Source organism: Cynocephalus volans, chromosome 1, assembly GCF_027409185.1.
Source record: "Cynocephalus volans isolate mCynVol1 chromosome 1, mCynVol1.pri, whole genome shotgun sequence".
NCBI classification, from domain to species: domain Eukaryota; kingdom Metazoa; phylum Chordata; class Mammalia; order Dermoptera; family Cynocephalidae; genus Cynocephalus; species Cynocephalus volans.
In genome coordinates this window covers 177,259,184-177,265,283 of record NC_084460.1, presented here as the reverse complement: position 1 = coordinate 177,265,283, position 6,100 = coordinate 177,259,184, and positions in this window count along the sequence as shown.

The window sequence follows — 6,100 nt, the reverse complement described above, 5'->3', positions numbered from 1 at the left end:
GAATTTAAAATAATGTTGATTAAATGGTCACAGCTCTCTCTAATGGAAAAAAGAGACAGCATAACAACAACAAAAAAAAGAAACAACAGAGAGGCAATGTAAGCAGAGAGATAGATGTTTGAAGAAAGAATTTTCAAATGCTACAAATCAAATACATTGCAACAGAAATGAAGAATTCCTTTGATGGTCTCCTTCGTATACTAAACATGACCAAGGAAAAAAGCAGTGAGCTTAAAGATAAATCAGTTGAAACGTCCCAAATTGAAATACGAAGAGAAATCAAGAACGAAAAAACAAAACAAAACATAAACAGGACATCCAAGCATCCAAGAAGTGTGGGACAATTTCAAAAGATGTAACATATTCTTAGCTGGAATACTGAAAGAAGAAGAAAGATACAAAGGAGAAGAAGAAATAATCGAAGTCATAATAGCTGAGAACTTTCAAATTTTAGGGATAAACACCAAACCACAAATTTAAGAAGCTCAGAGAACACCAAGTAGGACTGAAATACAAAAATGAAAACAAAACAAAACAAAAAAAGAGCATTGTACCTAGGCATATCACATTCAAACTGCAGAAAAACAAAGACAAAGTAAAATCTTGAAGAAGGAAAAAAAAATCAGAGAAAAAACATTGAAATCTATAGAGCAGCCAGGATAAGAATTACAATGGAATTCATCTAAGAAATCATGCATGCCAGAAGAGAGTGGACTGAATATTTAAAATATATGCAGTGGTACGAGGACTGAAATGTTTTGCTTTTGAGCTATGTTCCCTGAAATGGTTAAGAGAATTTACATAAACATAAGAATCATGAGTTTTGGATTGATAACTCAGCCAGTACTTCATTGCATCATTTGATAAATATATTTGTGTCCTTGAAGTTATTTCAGGATGTAAATTTGTTTAGTAAATAATAAGTCATTTCTATTATGGGCCAAGCTCTCTTCTGGGTGTTGGGAATACAGTAATAACTCAATCTGAAGGAGTGACAAAAAATAAGTGGCAACTATTGATAAAGAGATAAGATAATCTGAGTGTATAAAGTGGTATAAAGGAAAAAACAATGATATAAACAGGGAAAGATGGCTACTTTTAGCAGGGTCAAGGGTATTTTGTCCTTAAAAAATGGTATTTGAATCATATGTAGAAGGTTTAGAAGTAGAGCATCCTGAGATCGCCTGAGGAAAGTGTGTTTTTGGCATGTAGAACAAGATCAAAGGTAGGCACTTGGGCAGTACGCAGAAGAAAAAGAGACTAGAGCAGCTGGCCAAAGCGTAGAGAGAAGAGACCAGTATCAGAGAATTTGCAACGTATTCAATACATCAGATCACCTTGCCAACGACAGAGTCAGCTCTATCAGATATGTCTACAATGTGTTTAGCAGGCACTGGTTGTTTTCCCAAATTAGAATAAATTAAGCCAGATGGGACTCCTATTAGAGATGAATATTTCACCTGTTCTTAATGTGAATTATAGCATCTTGCTGAGACAGAAAGACTCTAAGACTCAAAAGAGTCCATATTACATTAAAAAGTTGATTCTCTCACAAGATAATGTTTAAAAAGAACTTGCAGTTATAATTTTTAGTATTTGTGAACCAGTCATTCACCTGATGTCTCATTGGAGTCACTCTATGCTCTGATCTAAGATGATTTTGTAAGGCAATTGCTTCTGAGGAAGAGGAGCAGGAGAACTGGTGCAGGAATTTTTTTTTTTTTCTTTTTTCTGTATGTAACACGTCAGCAGCCATACAAGGATAGGCAAAATATTCTCTTTCAAATGTTTTAACCACATTTGTTTACTCCTATTTATGCATTTATTTCATCATCTGAATAAAAATACAAACAAGTGTTTAAACTTTCAGATAGGTCCTACCAATAGAATGTATAATGTGTGAAATTATTGTTTCTTTTATTCATTCTTTTATTATTCTTTTCTTTTCTTTTAACATGTAATGAGTGGTTTTTGTATGCCCTTGATAATTAGCAAAAAAAAAAAAAAATGTGCAAAAGTACTGAGGCTGAATGTACTTAGAACAGAAGCAATTTCTATAAAAGCGAGTTGGGCGACAACAACATTGATCCAACATGAATATTTTCTGTCACTATTGTTTTCAATGTTGACAATTAGGGTATACTACAAGTAGATTCATCAGATTTTAAGAATTTTTCCATGTTACAAATTTTGTTGTTTTTGTTGTTGTTTTCCTATGTTTTATTGTTTTCACATTTTTATTTATTCATTTCTGATGTTCAAATCAGGATAACTAGCATACTCATCATTATGCAATATAATCAATGTACCTGGCCCTTTACCAATTCCTCCCTTTCCCCACCCTCTTCCCCTTTCCCACACCCGGCAACCTCAATTCTGTTCTCTTCTCTTAAAAAGTTCAATGTATTATTGTGAGTGTTGTATCTCTTTCTTTCTTTTTTAAAATTTGTTTGTTTGTTTGTTTATTTATTATTTATTTATTTATTGTTAGCTCCCATATATAAGTGAGGACATGTGGTACTTCTCTTTCTGTGCCTGGCTTATTTTACTTAACATTATTTTCTCCTAGTTCATCCATGGTGCTGTGAATGGCAGTGTTTCATTCTTTTCTATGGCAGAGTAGTATTCCATTGCATAAATATACCACATTTTCCTTACCCATTAGTCTGATGATGGCTATTTAGTTTGATTCCAACTCTTGGCTATTGAAGATAAAGCTGCAATAAATGTGGGAGAACAGGTGTCCCTTTGACATAAAGACTTTCATTCCTTTGGGTATATATACCCAGCAGTGGGATTGCTGGATCATATGGAAGTTCTATCTGTAGTTGTTTGAGGAACCTCCAAAGCACTTTACAGAATATACAAGGAACTCAAAAAACTGAACAGCAAAAAATAAATAAGTAACCCAATTAAAAAATGGGCAAAGGAGCTGAATAGGCATTTCTCAAAGGAAGATATATGAAAGGCCAATAGACATGGCAAAATGCTCAACATCACTCAGCATCTGGGAAATGCAAATGGTGTGAATTCTTAAACAGTTTGAGATCATAGGAATGACATATGAAAGTGTCCTTCATAGCCAAGTAAGAAAGTGTAGTTATGTTTTCCTTTTAGTACCTAGAATTTGCCAGATTTGAGTGTCATGTTTATTAGCTTTCAACACAAAAATACTGAACCAATACCTTGCAAATAGCTTGCTCAGTCCTTGAAAATTAGGCAATCACCAAAATGTTTATTGAGATGTCAGAGTAACCTTGATTGCAAACTTAAAAAATAATACATAAAGTAAAACATTTTTAATTCTGTAGCTTTTCTGACATATTAACAAACGTAGTGCTTAAATATTTGTTTGACCTCATTTAAGGTTCAAACTCTTTTTTCCTCTCAAATTATTTGGATAATTCTGATCTGTTTTACCAATTTTATTACTTTTTGTTGTATAGGAAATTGCTCTGCATATTTTAATGTATTCTCTTGATCAAATAAGTGTATTATATATGTTATTAATGAATATTAATTATTGCTAACATTTTCTCAATCATCATTTTTCTATTTTTTATTGTAAATGCAGATTTCGAAGTTTGGGTTGTATGCTGAAACAAAAGCAGATTGTTCTCATCTCCTATTAATTTAATTTGTACTGAGAAATGTCTAGTAATGAAACTAAAGACCTACTTTAAAAATATAACATGAGATTATTTATACTCTGAGGAATAAATAATCTCTAGCAATTACCTTGATAAATAGAATCAATGAGAAAAAACCCTGTGGATTAAAGAAAGAATCCATGTCCTATGCATACTCCAGTTACTTTACATCATAGAAGATAGTGACCTTTTCCAAGTTGGTAAGTGCCCTTTATATGACATCTGGGCTTCCAGGATGTCATGAGGAGGCAATTTACTGCACACAAGGCACCTATGTAATATGCCATACATAGAAAATGCTACAAGTGAGAGGTTGTAGGGTAAATTAACAACAACAAAAAAGACTTCGGAGTTCATATCCCAACAAAGGTGGACTAAGGAATGGCCCTTTTGCATAGATAGTGTAGTGTCAAACACATCATTCTGATAAAGTTTCCTCACTTGAATTCAGAGAAACAGTGCTGTAATTGGGCATTTGATATATAGATCTTTCAATCAAATGGTGTAAACTTTCAGTATGAGAAAACTAATCTAAACCTACTTTCTAGAGTAATTTAATCTAATCATTAGGTTATTGAACTCAGTGGTTCCTCAAAAATATATTTTACTCTACTTAGTACATTTCCTAACCCCATGCTAAGTTCATCTAAATGTGATGTTAATAATAAACAGCATATCATTATTTAATGCCTCATTGCAAAACACACAATAAAGTGTCAAACATTTAAAATTATACCTGTGAACTAATGAAATATTGAATACATTATTTTATTTTATTTTCTCTTTTTGTAATTGAATTTATTTTTATAGCAGTCTTTGGTTTACAGAAAATTTAGCAGAAAGTACAGACAGTTCACATATCCCCTTCTCTACACACACACACACACACATGCGCACGCGTGCGTGCATTTCTTCTATCATTATACATTTTACATTAGTGTGGTACGTTTGTTACAAATATGAACCAATATTGATAAATTATTATTAATTAAATTTTTTATACGGTTCTCTCTTTTCATTGTATAGTTCTATAGGTTTTGTCAAATGCACAGTGTCATGTATTCACCATTACAGTATCATACAGAATAGTTTCAATGCCTTAAAAATCATCTCTGCTCCACCATTTAATCCCTCCCTCCCTCCTGCCTGCCCTGAAACCTTTGCAACCACTGATCTTTTTTTATTGTTATTATTATTATTACTTCAAACATTTATCATTTCTGTGTTGGAAACATTCAAAACCCTCTCTTCTAGATAATTGAAAGTATACAATAGATTATTGTTAATTATACAAGAATACTTCAAAAAGTTTATGGCAAAATAGTATTAAAAGATGATATGAATCTTTCTATAAACTTTTTGAAGTATTCTCATATTCCATTTATATGTTTATATATATATATACACACACATAATCTACATTTTCTTTATCCATTCATCTGTTTATGAGCACGTAGGTCGATTTCATATATTGGCTATTGTGAATAGTCCTGAAATAAACAAGGGAGTATAAATATCTCTTTGGTATATTGATTTGTTTTCATTTGAATATATAGCCAGCAGTAGGACTGATGGATAACTGGGCCATTCTATTTTTAGTTTTTCAAGAAACCTCCATGTGGTTTTCCATAATGGCTGTTCTAATTTACATTTCCACCAACAGTGTTTAAGAATTACCTTTTCTCCACATCCTCCCTGGCATTTGTTATTTTCTGCCTTTTTCATAATAGCTATTCTAACTGGAGTGAGATGATATTTTATTGTGGTTTTTATTTGCACTTCTCTGATGATTAGTGATGGCAAGAATTTTTTTCATTCACCTATTGGCTATTTATATGTCTTTTTTTGAGAAATATCTACTCAGATCATTGCTCATTTTTAAATCTGATTACTTGAGTTTTTTGTTGTTATTGTTCTGTGTGTTTTATTTTGTTTTTACTTGTATATTCTGGATATTAATCCTTTGTCAGATAAGCAGTTTGCAAAATTTTTCTCCCATTCTGTAGGTTGTCTCTTCACCTGTTGATTGCTTCTCTTACTGTTCAGGAGCTTTGTAGATTGATATAATCCCACTTGTCTATTTCTGCTTTTGTTTATGTTTTTGAGGTCCTCCTCATAGCCTTTGCCCAGCCCAATGTCCTGAAGCATTTCCTTATGTTTTCTTCTTTTAGTTTCATAATTTCAGGTCTTAAATTTAAATATTTAATGCATTTTAAGTTGACTTTTCTATATGGGGAGACATAGGACTCTAGTTTCATTTTTCTGTACATGAATATCCAGTTTTCCCAGCCAGATTTGTTGAAGGAACTGCCCTTTCCTCAATGAATATTCTTGGCACATTCATCAAAAATCAGTGGGCTGTAAATACATTGCATTATTTCTGAGTCCTCTGTTACATTCCATTGGTTTATGTTTATTTTGTTGTTTTTTGTTATTCCAGTACCACACCG